This window comes from Saccopteryx bilineata, chromosome 4 (genome assembly GCF_036850765.1).
Source record: "Saccopteryx bilineata isolate mSacBil1 chromosome 4, mSacBil1_pri_phased_curated, whole genome shotgun sequence".
NCBI classification, from domain to species: Eukaryota; Metazoa; Chordata; class Mammalia; order Chiroptera; family Emballonuridae; genus Saccopteryx; species Saccopteryx bilineata.
This window is the reverse complement of record NC_089493.1, coordinates 285,682,281-285,699,253: the sequence shown is the minus strand read 5'-3', so window position 1 is coordinate 285,699,253 and position 16,973 is coordinate 285,682,281. Positions and strand designations below refer to the sequence as shown.

General features: G+C 46.5%; 1 protein-coding gene across 1 annotated transcript in view; it reads left to right on the top strand.

The window, feature by feature from the left end:
* The first annotated feature begins 12,208 nt into the window (after positions 1-12,208).
* Positions 12,209-16,973, top strand: part of HMOX2 (heme oxygenase 2) — a 38,083-nt gene continuing 33,318 nt past the window's right edge. The window contains exon 1 of the mRNA XM_066275040.1: positions 12,209-12,366. The gene's annotated coding sequence lies outside the window, so the exon portion shown is untranslated. The remainder of the gene's footprint in view (positions 12,367-16,973) is intronic.

Here is a 16,973-nt window from a genome sequence, read left to right as displayed (position 1 = left end):
CCGGGCCAACTTTGCTCCAATGGAACCTTGGCTGTGGGAGGGGAAGAGAGAGACAGAGAGGAAGGAGAGGGGGAGGGGTGGAGAAGCAGATGGGCGCTTCTCCTGTGTACCCTGGCCAGGAATCGAGCCCAGGACTCCTGGGCCAACGCTCTACCACTAAGCCAACTGGCCAGGGCCTCCAGTGCCTTTTGGCCTTGCTGAATCTGCAGGTAATATGTGGCAGGGAATGGTATCTTTGCCATGGGTGTTGTAAAGTAGCATTCCACGTGTTTACATAGAGACATCAAGGCAGGATACAGATGTATTTTTAAGAGGAGATTTATTGATTAAGCCGGCTGCAAATGATGTACATGGGGTATACCTGACCCAAATCATGCAGTCCCGAATATAGCTCAGAGGCTGGTATATATCCTTGACCACATATAGGTTGGGGGGAAAGGGGGGGGAGCATGACAAAGTCACTAACAAGCTTATAACATTTGTCTAGAGCAGGGGTAGTCAACCTTTTTATACCTACCACCCACTTTTGTATCTCTTGGTAGTAAAATTTTCTAACCATCTACTAGTTCCACAGTAATGATGATTTATTAAGTAGGGAAGTAACTTTAACTTTATAAAATTTATAAAGCAGCCTGACCAGGCAGTGGTGCAGTGGATAGAGCATCAGACTAGGATGTGGAAGGACCCAGGTTCGAGACCCCGAGGTTGCCAGTTTGAGTGCAGGCTCATCTGGCTTGAACAAAAAAAAAAAAAAGCTCGCCAGCTTGAACCCAAGATCGCTGGCTCGAGCAAGGGGTTATTTGGTCTGCTGAAGGCCCACGGTCAAGGCACATGAGAAAGCAATCAATAAACAACTAAGATGTCGCAATGCGCAACGAAAAACTAATGATTGATGCTTCTCATGTCTCTGTTCCTGTCTGTCTGTCCCTGTCTATCCCTCACTCTGACTCTCTCTCTGTCTCTGTAAAAAAAATAAAATAAAATAAAATAACCTTTCTAAAAAAAAAAAGATAATGTTAAAAATATAAAACAGCCTGACCAGGTGGTGGCGCAGTGGATAAAGTGTCGGACTGGGATGCCGAGGACCCAGGTTCGAGACCCCGAGGTCGCCAGCTTGAGCGTGGGCTCATCTGGTTTGAGCAAAAGCTCACCAGCTTGGACCCAAGGTCTCTGGCTCGAGCAAGGGGTTACTTGGTCTGCTGAAGGCCCACGATCAAGGCATATATGAGAAAGCAATCAATGAACAACTAAGGTATCGCAATGCTCAACAAGAAAAAAAAACTAATGATTGATGCTTCTTATCTCTCCGTTCCTGTCTGTCTATCCCTGTCTATCCCTTTCTCTATAAAATATATATATAAACAGCCTGACCTGTGGTGCCACAGTGGATAAAGCGTTGACCTGGAACACTGACGTCACCGGTTCAAAACCCTGGGCTTGCCTGGTCAAGGCATATATGGGAGTTGATGCTTCCTGCTCCTCCCCCTTTCTCTATCTCTCTCTGTCCTCTCTCATTCTAACTCTCTCTTCTCTCTAAAATGAATAAATAAATAAAAATTTAAAAAAGTAAAAATAAAACATTCTCATGTATTACAATCCATTCATTTCCTACCATTCATGTTCATGGTTGTGGGTAACTGGAGCCAATCACAGCTGTCCTCCGGGATAACACCAAATTTTTATTGGATAATGCCTAACGTACACGAGTCGTTGTATGGCTCTCATGGAATTACATTTTAAAATATGTGGCTCTCTCAGCCAGAAAGGTTCCTGACCCCTGGTGTAGGGTATGTAAATATTGTCTCTTATAGAAAGGGAAAGGAAGTTCTTCAGAAAACCTTTATTCTATAAACTAAATGACCCAGTCGTCCTTGCAAGCCAGAAAGCTTCTGCATTCTTCTCCCTCCATTCTCTAAAGAAGGGATGGTGCAAGAAGCCTGACTTTTCCTCCAAAAAATAATATTAATATTCTTTGGTACCTTACCACATGGGCTTCTGGTAAGGGAGCTGTTGGAAGTGGGCAGACATAGTAGTAGCCTGGGCAAAGGTGTTATCTCTTGAAACCCACCCACCTTGGGGTTCCTTGAGATATGAATGAAGAGATTTATATGCTCAGCTGTGAGTCAGCACTTTCTGTGGAAATTTATATCTGAAAAGGACTTCCTACAAAATGCTTGCCAGTTCACCCAGCCCAATGACATATACTAATAATAGCAGTGGGAGGAACCCTTCTGGGCTCCTGCTGATAGTGTTATGGACCGAAATGCGAGTAATTATTGATCAGAGCCCAAATTGATTATAAATTTAACAAGCCTTTATTAACCAGCTGGCAACTGCTAGCAGAGAAACAGCTAACGGCCCCAAGCCTAGGGAAAGAGCAGTATTTAAGGGGATAAATCACAAAGTCATAGCTATTACAATACATATGCACCAACATTCTCAACATTTCGGTAGAAAGCATTCTTTGTTCTAAAGCTGATTACAGTTCTTCCTGTAAGTATTGCAAAGCTAAAAGCATAAAACTACATCCTGCTTCTGTAGGCAAGATTTAAGTCAAGATATCTAACTAGTTGGGCTTGTAAAAATTTTCTACTCAAAGCTACTGCCATAGGCTGAGGAGCCCTGAGGAGCCACTGCGCCACCTCACCCACAGGTGTTGTAAAGTACCAAAAGCTACAGAATCAATATTAATATTTTAAGAGGCTTAAAGAACATTTTATTAATTTGGGTTAAGGTGTGCAGCTTAAAGAACTTTTTATTAATTTGGGTTAAGGTGTGCAGAGAAATTTTGTGAATAATCTCTGTACTGTGTGATTGGCATAAAACCAGGATGGCCCTTGACATTGTATTGTAAATGCAAAGGGAAGGAAAACATGGATTTCCTAACATTCCACCACACCTGTGGGGAAAGAGGTGAATGGCTAGCCAGGTGCAGGAAGAGAAAAGCCAAAATAAACCTTTTCTTATAGTAATGAGCCATTTGTGGGCATTTGTCCCCACGGAAACTACCTCTCCCATGTGAATGCATGTAGTTAATGTGTATGACTCTGGACAAAGAGATGGCGGATAAACATTAGAAAATATAGGAATGTCTTTTAATATGTAAAGAGACATCTTTCTATCGTTGTGTTTACTTGTAAATTTTGTTTTCTCCAAAATGATGTATGGCTTGCAAGTTGAACATGGTCCAATCATATTAAAGGGTATATGACTATAACCAATAGTGGTAAAGGGCACCTAATTGCAATTTTTGCTTCTGTACTTCCTGCTTGCAAAACTATAAAAACTAGGTAGAACAAAGGGTGGGGTGCTCTCCCTCAGATTTCTGTCGGAGTTGCCTCCGCTTGGCCAAGCTAGACAATAAAGCTTTGGTGTGGAATTGATGGATTTTGTTCATGTCTTCAATGTTTCAAGTCCCTCCGGATTAGGCTTAACAAGGCAAGCTCCAGTCAATGCTTAATTTCCTTCTACAGACTATTGGGGATTTTCTACTCTGAGCAGCTACTAAAAGCAAGTTTAAAGTTCTTCTTTATGTCCAACTCTCTATACACAATACTGGGGTCCCATATACAACACTAGGCCCCTATCACAATAGGGGAGCCCCAAAATGAGAAATTTGGCTTCAGTAATAAGCAGCCTTTTAGTTGTAATGAATAGGAGATATGTGAGGGTTAGGAAATAGACTTCTCACAAAAATTAAGGGATATATTCCAAATGACTGTGAAGTGATAAAAAAAGCATTTCATTTTTTTTATTCAACAAGAACATCAGAAAAGCAAACAAGTCAAAGAAAATTGTTCAATTATGCAAATGAGATTCAAAACTTAACTTTTATTTCATTGGTGAAAATGTACTATACAAAAGGCTGAAAGTACTGGAGTATCTGCATGTTATCTGATCCCCTAATTTTTGTGAGCAGTGTAGTTAATCTGCTTGCCAGTCTCTCTCTCCTTTTTTTTTTTTTGTATTTTTCTACGGTGAGAATTAGGGAGGCAGAGAGACAGACTCCCGCATGCGCCTGACTGGGATTCACCTGGCATGCCCACTAGGGGACAATGCTCTGCCCATCTGGGGCGTTTTTCCATTGCAACCAGAGCCATTCTAGCACCTGAGGCAGAGGCCATAGAGCCATCCTCAGCGCCTGGGCCAACTTTGCTCAAATGGAACCTTGGCTTAAGGAGGGGAAGAGAGAGATAGAGAGAAAGGAGAGGGGGAGGGGTAGAGAAGCAGATGGGCGCTTCTCCTGTGTGCCCTGGCCGGGAATCAAACCTGGGACTTCCACACTCCAGGCCAACACTCTACCACTGAGCCAACTGGCCAGGGCTGCTAGTCTCTTTTAAAGGCTTTTTGACCTTTACTTTGAAATGTAGCAAAAATTTTGCCTTTGTAGGAATGTCAGGAAAAGCTTACATTGTGGAGGGACCTGACAATTAGGGGAGTTTAAATCATAATAACTTTATAAAGCATAGCCACATGATTTACTGTGAAAAGTTAAAGCCTATAAATTAATTAAAACTTAGGGCCCTGGCCCGTTGGCTCAGTGATAGAGCGTCGGCCTGGCGTGCGGAAGTCCCGGTTTCTGCAGCTGAACCACCATTTCCTGCACATTGTTATATGACTAACTGCATGGACTTTTCATTTTTTTTTCACTTTCCTTGAACCCTATGAAAACTGCCAGTACCAGCCTGACCTGTGGTGGATAAAGTGTCAACCTGGAACACTGAAGTTACCGGTTGAAAGCCTGGGCTTGCCTGACGTTTGGGAGTTGATGCTTCCTGCTCCTCCCCCCCTTCTTTCTCCCTCTCTCTTCCCTCTCTAAAACAAACAAAACAAAACCAAAAACCTCTGCCAGCACCAGGAAAGTGTTAAGGCAGCTTTGTGGACAGGATTCCCCTGCCTTTCAGGGTTACAGTATTTCTGAATTAAAGACACTCTTCTATACTCAGTCCAGCTCGTCTCTTTTGATTGGCTGAATATGACGAGCTGCCCTAAATCCGGCTCATTCTGGTAACACGGGCCAACTTTGCTCCAATGGAGCCCTGGCTGCGGGAGGGGAAGGGAGAGACAGAGAGGAAGGAGAGGGGAAGGGGTGGAGAAGCAGATGGGCGCTTCTCCTGTGTGCCCTGGCTGGGAATCGAACCCGGGACTCCTGCACGCCAGGCCGACGCTCTACCACTGAGCCAACTGGCCAGGGCCAAAATTCACTATTTTTAAATTTGATTTTGAAAGCCAACTAATGCATAATGCATTTATGTATTTTCATAAAAAAATTTAAATGGTGCTGTAAATAAAAGTGCCACAGGACTCTTCTGAGGAATCAAAGGGAGTTTTATTCCAATATGATTTGCAAATCAGAGAACAGCCTTCTGCAAAACTGAAGACACGTTCTAGGGTGAGAAAAATAAGGCAAGGGTTTTAAAGGCAAGAATTTGGGTCCTGGCTGCGTAGAGTAGCTTAGCTGGTTAGTGTTGGCCCCTGTTGGCAGATAAAATATATTATGCTCTCTTTGTTAAAGATGGCGCTGCCCACGTGGAAGCCTGTTACCCAGGTGATGATATTAATTGCCCTTCTTATTTGGGATGGGCATGATTATGTTAACATGTGTTGCGGGAGGGCTTTCGTGCCAAAAGATTTTAAAAGGAGAGATCACGTTGTTCTGGGGAAGAGTGATTACATTCTAGGAAGAGCCCATGGAGGGAGAGCAGAGAAAGGCCACGTGGAGGAGAGGAGAAGCAGCCAAGATGGCGGAGTGCTAAAGGAGAAGCCAGTTTATGCAGAGTTTGTGCAGAGAGAAGGAGATGGGGAACAGAGGTGAGTAAGGCTAGTGAAGTGAAGTTAGAAACCTTTGATTCTAGCCTGACCTGTGGTGGCGCAGTGGATGGAGTGTCGACCTGGAAATGCTGAGGTCGCCAGTTCAAAACCCTGGGTTTGCCTGGTCAAGGCACAGATGGGGGTTGATGCTTCCTGCTCCTCCCTTCATTTCTCTCTCTTCCTCTCTCTGTCCTTTCTAAAAATGAATAAATAAAAAGTATTAAAAGAATAATTTGTTCCTAGTGGCAAATGTGTACTCACAGCGTATTTAAAAAAAAAAAAAAAAAGAAACCTTTGATTCTAGGAAATTCACATAAGTCAGTGGCTTTGGGAGCCCTGAATGGAAAGGGAAGTGTTTTACCACTGTGTGTATTTCTTGCCTGCTGGGTGCAAGCTAGGATTAAATCTACTGGCCCACCAGTTCTTAGCTCCATTGTTTCATTACCATTTGTCTGAATCAACTGCAAACCTTCACGGGCCAGGTGGCGGTGGTGGTAGCCATGGCTACTGGCCATACATTTGGTGTAGTCTGTGGCAGGATTTGATACAAAGCAGTAGGGAGCCACCACCACCTCTAAGTGGTGGAGTAGAGGACTGGCTGCTGTTATGGTTCCCCATGGCTCTCCTTTTGGGGGCTGTAAGCTGGCTGACTTTTACAGCCATGTGTGAGGAAACCGAGAGCTCTGTGGAAGAGGCTGCCCAGGACCTGCAAACCAAGCAGTGGAAGGAGCTGGAGCAAACATGGGAGAAAGAGATGCTGACCCTGGAGCTGGAGCAAGCATTAGAGGAGGCTGACCAGGTTTGGGAGATTCACTTGGAAATGAAGCAGCTGCTGGAGAAGGAACCACAGGTTCATGAGTTGCAGATTGCCCTGGACATTGTGGAGAGCCAGCAGCGACGGGAGGCCGGGCTGAGGCCAGACCTGGGGCTGCAAGGCCGGCAGCAGGAGCTGGTGTTTCCAGTTCCTCTTTGGAGGATGAGGAGAATCTGTCTGGAGTTGCGATCTGCAGTCTCCAGAAGGTGAGAGCCCAGCAGCAAGGAGCAGCTACTACACCCCTGGTAGGTCTGCGATTTTGGGACATAGGGGTGAATACCATCATGCTCTCTAGAGCAGAGATGGAAATGCTGACTGCCATTGCCATGTGCTCCTCTTTGGGACAGTGTAAGGCCTGCCAGGATGGCAGAGATGAGGGGGTGGCTAAGGCCCCATGTGCATGGACTGATTCCTGGACTATAAATGGAGTGGGCACTGGCTCCTTTGTTGGATGGACTTACGGATTTTGGACAATGTGAAATACCCTGATGGGGGTGGGGGCGGCTTTGCTGGAGGCCCCACTCTGCCCCGGGAAGCTTTTCCCATGGCTAGAAAGAAGGCCGAGGACATTTTGCACTTTTGGCAAAGTGCTCGGAGACTGGTGAAATGTACCTTTGTAATTGTTGAAACTGTATGATTTGTCATGTTGTTATAATTTGTGTAATGTGCCTAATTTCCTTGCACAGGGATGACAGTGATGTAGATTGTGGGTAGTAAAGTAAGCATAGGGGTGGATTATTGGGCAGATAAAATATATTATGCTCACTTTGTTAAAGATGGCGTTGCCCACATGGAAGCCATCACCCAGGTGATGATATTAGTTGCCTTCCTTTTTTTAAAATTTATTTTTTAATTTATTTTTTACAGAGACAGAGTGAGTCAGAGAGAGGGATAGACAGGGACAGAGAGACAGGAACGGAGAGAGATGAGAAGCATCAATTATTAGTTTTTCATTGTGCATTGCAGCACCTTAGTTGTTCATTGATTGCTTTTTCATATGTGCCTTGACTGCGGGCCTTCAGCAGACCGAGAGACCCTTTGTTGGAACCAGCAACCTTGGGTTCAAGCTGGTGGGATTTTGCTCAAACCAGATGAGCCCACGCTCAAGCTGGCGACCTTGGGGGTCTCGAACCTGGGTCCTCTGCATCCCAGTCCGACGCTCTATCCACCGCGCCACCGCCTGGTCAGATTAGTTGCCCTTCTTGCTTGGGATGGGCATGATTATGTTAACATGTGTTGCGGGACGGCTTTTGTGCCAAAAGATTTTAAAAGGAGAGATCACGCTGTTCCGGGGAAGAGTGATTACATTCTAGGAAGAGCCCATGGAGGGAGAGCAGAGAAAGGCCACATGGAGGAGAAGCAGCCAAGATGGTGGAGTGCTGAAGGAGAATTTGTGCAGAGTTTGTGCAGAGAGAAGGAGATGGGGAACAAAGGTGAATAAGGCTGGTGAGGTTAGAAACCTTTGATTCTAGGAAACTCAGATATGTCAGTGGCTTTGGGAGCCCTGAATGGAAAGGGAAGTATTTTCCCATTGTGTGTATTTCTTGCCTGCCGGGTGCAAGCTAGGATTAAAGCTAATGGCCCACCAGTTCTTGGCTCCGTTGTTTCATTACTGTCTGTCTGAATCAAATGCGAACCTGCACGGGCCAGGCGGCTGTGATGATGACCATGGCTACTGGCCATACAGCCCCCATACATCAAAGTTGAAGATTTGATCCCTGGTCCGGACAGATAACATATGAGAGTCAACCAATGAATGCATGGATAAAGTTTAACAACAATCGATGTTTGTCTGTCTCTCTCCCTTCCTCTCTCTTTAGATCAACAAATTAAAAAAAATTTAAATGTATATTAAAAAAAGTTTCAAGGAGTTGCTAATCAAAGGGATGGGTTGCTAGGGAAACAAGACTATAAACTTACATCACTTGTTTTCTGATTGGTGGGGCAACTGGATTTTTAGAGGTCTGCTGACTCTGTGGTCAGCAAGTTGGCTTGTGAGATAAGAACAATAGGTAGTTGCAGTTGACTCATGGTCAGCAGGTAAGTCATGAGATATTGTCAACAGTTAGAGTCATAAGACACAGTCAGCTGGGTGCGTCACAAGGTGAAGGCCAATGCCTCAGTGTCCCTTGGAGCCTGCATAATAATCTAGTAAAACAAGTTTTGTTTTTTTTTTGTTTTTTTACAGAGACAGAGAGAGAGTCAGATAGGGACAGACAGACAGGAACAGGGAGAGATGAGAAGCATCAATCATCAGCTTTTCGTTGTGGCACGTTAGTTGTTCATTGATTGCTTTCTCATATGTGCCTTGACCGTGGGGCTACAGCAGACCGAGTAACCCTGTGCTCAAGCCAGCGACCTTGGGTCCAAGTTGGTGAACTTTGCTCAAACCAGATGAGCCTGCGCTCAATATGGCAACCTCGGGGTCTCGAACCTGGGTCCTTCGCATCCCAGTCCGACACTCAATCCACTGCGCCACCGCCTGGTCAGGCTAAAACAGGTTTTGTAGTGAAACAAACTATGCAAAGAATACAGTTTGGAAGAGTCAGACTTTAAACTGCAAAATGGCCTAGTCACTGGAGCAGGATCAGAGACCAAATTGCAGAAGTGTCCAAATAGTCTATTACAAAATTATGATACTAGAATCCTCATTACAAATAAAGCACGAGTGACTCATGACCTCTTTCTATCATTCTAGTGTGTAAACCTTCCCTACTTTTGGATGCATTTATATACCTAAACACGAACGTGCAGAAATGTAACATTTTGCAGTTAAAAAAATTAAAGGGATCATACTGAATATATTTTCCCCCAAAATTATTAAGAAAATTTGTAGCCCTGGCTGGATAGCTCTCTTGGTTAAAACATCATCTTGAATCGCAGAGGTTGATGGTTCAAACCCAGTCAGGGTACATACAGGAACAGAGCTATGTTCATGTTTCTCTCTCCTTCCCATCCTCTCTCACTAAAATCAATCAATAAAAAAAGAAAGTTAAAAAAAAAGAAAATATGTAAACATACAGAAAAGTTGAAAGAACTGTACAGTGAACCATCTGATTCTTCAATTCTTAACATTCTGCTAAATTTGCTTTATCAGATATCTATCTATCCACCAGGTATCTTACTTTTTGATATATTTTTTGTTTGTTTTATAGAGATAGAGTCAGAGAGAGGGATAGACAGGGACAGACAGACAGGAACGAAGAGAGATGAGAAGCATCAATCATCAGTTTTTCGTTGCGACACCTTAGTTGTTTATTGATTGCTTTCTCATATGTGCCTTGACTGTGGGCCTTCAGCAGACCGAGTAACCCCTTGCTCGAGCCAGCGACCTTGGGTCTAAGCTGGTGAGCTTTGCTCAAACCAGATGAGCCCGCGCCCAAGCTGGTGACCTCAGGGTCTCGAACCTGGGTCCTCTGCATCCCGGTCCAACTCTCTATCCACTGCGCCACTGCCTCGTCAGGCTGATATTTTTTTTTAAGAGAGAGAGATTGGAAGGAAGAGAGAGGGAAGAGAGAGATGAGAAGCATCAACTTGTAGTTGCATCACTTTGGTTATTCATTGTTTGCTTCTCATATGTGCCTTGACCAGAGGGCTCAAGCCGAGCCATTGACCCCTTGCTCAAGTCAGCAAACCCATGCTCAAGGTGGCAAGGCTATGCTCAAGCTGGTGACCTCAGGGTTCCAAACTGGGAACCTCAGTGTTCTGGGGGGACACTTTATCTATTGTACCAGCACCAGTCAGGCCCAACATTCCTCATTGTTATTTTTCACCTGGATACCTCTGTAAACTCTACTAAATATTAATTATCCCGCACCCACCAATGTAAAAGAAACATGTATCTTTCCATTTTACTTTTTATCCAACCCTAGAGATGTTCCCACTTTGCTTTCTCCCACCTCTTTAATCTTCCACCAATAAATTGCATGTAACCCTTCTTAGGTCTTTGATTCTAATGTATAAAATAAACTGCAAAATTGCTATTCCTCCAAGCATTATCTCTGGCCTTTGAGATTTTGCTTCCAGGACTAACCCCTAATCCTTGGCTCTAATAAACTCTAAACTGCCTGAGCAGGCAGTGACCCAGTAGATAGAGTGTTGGACTTGGATGCGGAGGACCCAGGTTAGAAACCCCGAGGTTGCCAGCTTGAGCGCAGGCTCATATACTTTGAGCAAGGCTCACCAGCTTGAGCCCAAGGTCGCTGGCTTGAGCAAGGGGTTACTCGGTCAGCTGAAGGCCCGCGGTCAAGGCACATAAGAGAAAGCAATCAATGAACAACTAAGGTGCCGCAATAAAGAACTGATGCTTCTCGACAAGAGTGTGGTGGTTATGGGGTGGGGGTGGGGGGAGAACGGAGGGGGTTGGGTGAGGGGAGGGGCACAAAAGAAACCAGTTAGAAAGTGACGGAAGACAATTGGACTTTGGGTGACGGGAATGCAGCATAATCAAATGTCAAAATTTGCCTGACCTGTGGTGGCGCAGTGGATAAAGCGTTGACCTGGAACACTGAGGTCACTGGTTCGAAACCCTGGGCTTGCCTGGTCAAGGCACATATTGGAGTTGATGCTTCCTGCTCCTCCCCCTACCTCTCACTCCCTTCTCTAAAAAAAAAGGAATAAATTAAAAAAAAAAAACAAAAAAAAAACAAATGTCAAAATAACCTGGAGAGGCCCTGGCCGGTTTGCTCAGTGGTAGAGTGTCAGCCTGGTGTGCAGGAGTCCCGGGTTCAATTCCCAGCCAGGGCACACAGGAGAAGCGCCCATCTGCTTCTCCACCCCTTCCCCTTTCCTTCCTCTCTGTCTCTCTCTTCCCCTCCCGCAGCCAAGGCTCCATTGGAGCAAAGTTGGCCCGGGCACTGAGGATGGCTCTATGGCCTCTGCCTCAGGCGCTAGAATGGCTCTGGTTGCAACAGAGCAACGCCCCAGATGGGCAGAGCATCGCCCCCTGGTGGGCATGCCAGGTGGATCCCGGTTGGCTCATGCGGGAGTCTGTCTGACTGCTTCCCCGTTTCCAACTTCAGAAAAATACAAAAAATAAAAAATAAATAACCTGGAGATGTTTTTGTTTTCTCTGAACATATGTACCCTGATTTATCAATGTCACCCCATTAAAATAAAAAAAAAAAAGAATTCATGCTTCTCATCTTTCCTTTCCTGTCTTTTCCTACCTGTCCCTCTTTCTGTCTCTCTCTGTCTTTGTCACAAAAAAAAAAACCCTCTAAATTTTTCTTTAAGTTTGGAATTTCTATCGTGGACATCCAGTAACTCCAACAAACAATTCAAACTTCCCACACCTTTGCCAACACTGGACATTACCAGCTAATCAATTATCTGCAGCTAGGGAGGTGGTTAAGGAAATGCCTGGAAGCCAGTATGGCTGGAACAAAAAGGGCAGGTGCAGCTCAGCGCAAGATGAGCCCAAAGAAGTGGTGACATTGAACAAGTAAAGCGCGTAGCGCTGAAGAGGCCACAGAAAGACCTGCTCTTACTAGTGCTTCAGGTCATTCAGAAGCAGCCTAGTTTCCTGGGCAGACCTGGGTACCAGGAGAGGAACCACGTGCCTGCCGCAGAGGCGTGTCCTCACCAGGCCCCGCCCCGGCTGCGTGCGCACGTCGGGCTGTCCTCGCGCCCACCCAGTGGACTACTGTGGCAGCGGCGCCTGAGGGAGTTCCTGACGGACGGACGCGCGGAAGCTGCTACCGACTGACTGACCGGCGGACGGCCGAGCTGAGCCGCAGCTGGTGAGTGGCGCGCGCCCTTCGGGACTTCCTTCGGTCTCCGTAGCGGGTGTAGCGGGTCTTGACCGACCCCGGTCCTCAGGAGCTGGGTTCCGCCGGCCGCGGCCCGCTGCGTGCCCAGCGCCGGCCTGAGGAAGACCCGGCGGGCCCGGCCGGGGCTGGGGGGCGGCGGGAGCGGGGTGAGTGGAGAGCTGGCTGGGCGTGGAGGAGCCCCGCTTCGTAGACGACGTTTCTGAGGGCTGGGAAGTCGGAGCAGCCGGTTCGCGTTGGGCCCCGTTGGGCCCCGTTGGGTCCTTCCCTCTGGGAAGCGTCGCGAGTGCGCTGGGTGAGGTGACCCCGGAGTCGCCGCTGGCGGCCTTGACGCTTCCGGCGGGGTTGCAGCTGCAGACCTCGGAGCCGGCACGTCAGTCCGCCCGTCCCCGGCGGGCCCGCGAGGTCCCGGACCTGCCCGGGCCTGGGAGACGGGTGCCTCCGTGGCGGCTTGTCCGGGGCCGTGGCCCTGCCCTTCCTCCGTCTGACTCACCTTCGGCCGAAGGGCCCTTTGAGTCACGGCTGTGACTTCCCGAGTGACCTGCGGCCGCCGTGCTGCAGAGCGCCACGTCGGGAGGGGCCGCGGCCGGCCAGGGGCAGCCGCTGGTCTGGGCGGGGAGCCGACCGGCCCCCGGTAGCTCCGGGCCCGGATGTGTTCACTGCCCCGCCGGAGCTGCCACGACCGCCCTGCGGTCTGTGCACGAGGCCGCGCAGTCGCGCCGTTTCAATTGGCCTTTGAACCAGTTGTTGTGGCCTGTGGCTGTGATCCTTATTGTGTTATGATTCTGGTTCTGTGAACCGGAAAATAAACATCGTGCAGTTCAGGAAGCCCTCGCAGTCTCGGCCACTTCCCAAACCCTGTGAGTGGCTAGTTTCCCCACTTGTAAATAGGGCTAGTGATGAGACTGGGTTTAATGAATTGATCTGCAGCCCACAACCAAGAAGATGGCACATGGTCGACTGCCTGCAGACGCCCTACTCTTTCCTCAACAGAGTTGTAGAGATTGGAAATGGGTTGTTATTTGAACTGTCTCCCCCCTCCCCCAAACTGTCCTCCTAGGTAGAAGAAAACAGGAGCTTACTGGTTTTGTATAATAGAATTTCTGATATGGCATTAACCAGTGTGTTTTGATTTAAATTTTTATTTATTTATTTATTTATTCATTTTAGAGAGGAGAGGGAGAGACAGAGAGAGAGAGAGAGAGAGAGAGAGGAGAGACAGAGAGAGAGAAGGGGGGGAGGAGCTGGAAGCATCAACTCCCATATGTGCCTTGACCAGGCAAGCCCAGGATTTCGAACCAGCGACCTCAGCATTTCCAGGTCGATGTTTTATCCACTGCGCCACCACAGGTCAGGCATAAATTTTAACTCCCATATTTAAAATTTTAGTTTTTCTTTTGCAAGGAGGGTGATAAGGAATACCCGTTAGTAAACCTGTGCTTTATTTTTTATCTTTTTTTTTCTTTAGTTTTTTTCAAGAAACATCACAAGACAAAATACAGGTTAAGTTGGTGAGATTGGAAAAAGTTTTCAAATACAGTGCCTAAACCAGAACACTGGTGAAGGTGTGAGAATTGGAAACACACCCTCACTGAGTGACCTTACCTAACTAGGGATATGAAGAGGAAACTTTGTGATTCCCCCATTGCCTGACTTGACTTGCTTTTTTCCTTTGCTTGGGCCAGTACTGTGAGATGTTGTGAGTCCTACAGTCAGGAGTATGAGCTACTCTAAAAATGCCAATGCCAACGAAAAGATGAGTTACAGAAGGTAAGGTATTTATTGCGTTTAGCTCACCGGTCATCAGCACTGTTGAAGAGCAAAACTGGACAACTGGGGCCTTTGAGCTGCCTTGATTTAAAAAAATTTTTTTTATATAGCCGACTTTTCAGAGTTTAATTAGGTTCTTCTCATCAGGATGACTTTGAAAACTGGAATATCTCTCTTCCAGGAGGCAGATATTTTTGAAAATTGGAATTGTATATTTCAGTTTAAAACTTTATTTTTTGAGAGGGAGAGGAAGGAAGGGAGAGAGGTAAGAATCTACTCATAGTTGTGGTACTTTTGTTGTTCATTGATTGCCTTTTATATGTCTTGATGGGGTGGGGGTGGGGCTTCAACTGAGCCATTGACCCCTTGCTCAAGCCAGCGACCTTGAACTTTAAGCCAGCAACCTTTGAGTTGAAGCCAGAGACCCTGCGCTCAAGCCGGATGAGCCCATGCTCAACCTGTCGACCTCTGGGCTTTGTACCTGGGTCCTTGGGCAGCTCTATCCACTGCTCTACCACCTGGTCAGGCTCAGTTTAAAACTTTAAAACTTAGCTTGGAACTCTTTGGAAGGAAAAGAGATGGAAAACTATAAATTACCTCCTGGTACATTATTGGCCATAGTTAACCAAAAAGTTATAAATAAGCATTTAATGCCCGATTTTCAACCAGTGTGTTGCAGCAATATACTCTTGTTTCTCTTCAGTTTGCATAGATCTCTTCTTATGCACAAAATTTTAAAACATGCAATACTTGACTATTTAGTCAGGGACACTGACCTCTTTTCCCTTAAATTGTCAAATAAAATAATGGCAACAGCCAACACAATAGCTGTCTGGTATGAATGAATCAGAATTATACCCCCTTTTAGTTTTGTCAGAATGGCATAAAAATATATATGTATTTTGGTGTGCTGCAGAATTTTAGTAATTAGTTTATGTATGCCATGATATGAAAAAGGTTGAAAATAGCTGATTTAATGAAGTCTTCTTTTCTGATAATGTTCAGTGGGAGAATTAAAAGAGCTGTATTATATCTCCTTTTGTGTTCAACACAATGAATGATATCTGCTTTTATTTTTTTTATTTATTTATTTTTTACAGAGACAGAGAGTCAGAGAGAGGGATAGACAGACAGGAATGGAGAGATGAGAAGCATCAGTAATTAGCTTTTCGTTGCACATTGCAACACCTTAATTGTTCATTGATTGCTTTCTCATATGTGCCTTCAGCAGACCGAGTAACCCCTTGCTCAAGCCAGCGACCTTGGGCTCAAGCTGGTGAGCTTTTGTTCAAACCAGAAGAGCCTGCGCTCAAGCTGGCAACCTCGGGGTTTCAAACCTGGGTCCTCCGCATCCCAGTCCGACACTCTATCCACTGCGCCACCGCCCGGTCAGGTGATATCTGCTTTTAATTTCTTACATCCATTAGATTTGTCTATGCAAAAACATAGGATTAAACCTTTGTCTTGTTTGTAATCTGAATAATTTCTCAGCATATTTTTTTGCGCCGCAGAAAAGCAGTGCCATAATTGGAACAGATAATGCAACTGCTAATACCAAGGTCTTTCCGTTTTTGTTGCCTTTATTTAATTAATTAATTTATTTATATTTTTCTGAAGTTAGAAGCGGGGAGGCAGTCATACAGACTCCTGCATGCGCTTGACCAGATCCACCTGGCATGCCCACTAGGGGGCGATGCTCAGCCCATCTGGGCCATTGCTCCGTTGCTTCATTGCAACCGGAGCCATTTTAGCACCTGCCATGGAGGCCACAGAGCCATCCTCAGTGCCCTGGCCAACTTTTTTTTTTATTTTTTACAGCGACAGAGAGAGAGTCAGAGAGAGGGATAGACAGAGACAGACAGACAGGGACGGAGAGATGAGAGGCATCAATCATTAGTTTTTCGTTGCACATTGCGACATCTTAATTGTTCATTGATTGCTCTCCCATACGTGCCTTGACCGCGGGCCTTCAGCAGACTGAGTAACCCCTTGCTGGAGCCAGTGACCTTGGGCTCAAGCTGGCGACCTCAGGGTCTCGAACCTGGGTCCTCTGATCCCGGTCCAACGCTCTATCCACTGCGCCACTGCCCCACTGCCCGTTTAGGCGCCTGGCCAACTTTGATCCAATGGAGCCTTGGCTGCAGAAGAAGAGAGAAAAACAGGGTGAAGGATGGAGAAGCAGATGGGTGCTTCTCCTGTGTGCCCTGGCTAGGAATTGAATCTGGGACTTCCACATGCCTGGCTGACACTCTACCACTGAGCCAACCGGCTGGGGCCTATTTTTATTATTATTATTATTATTATTATTATTATTTATTATTTTTTTTTTTTGCATTTTTCTGAAGCTAGAAACAGGGAGAGACAGTCAGACAGACTCCCGCATGCGCCCGACCGGGATCCACCCGGCACGCCCACCAGGGGGCGACGCTCTGCCCACCAGGGGGCGATGCTCTGCCCATCCTGGGCGTCGCCATGTTGCGACCCTCCTGGGTGTCGCCATGTTGCGACCAGAGCCACTCTAGCGCCTGGGGCAGAGGCCACAGAGCCATCCCCAGCGCCCGGGCCATCTTTGCTCCAATGGAGCCTTGGCTGTGGGAGGGGAAGAGAGAGACAGAGAGGAAGGCGCGGCGGAGGGGTGGAGAAGCAAATGGGCGCTTCTCCTATGTTCCCTGGCCGGGAATCGAACCCGGGTCTATTTTTATTATTTAAGTGAGAGGAAGGAAGATAGTAAGACAGACTCCCGCATGTGTCCCAACTGGGATCCACCTGGCAACCCTTGTCTGGGGCTGATGCTGGAATCAACTAAACTA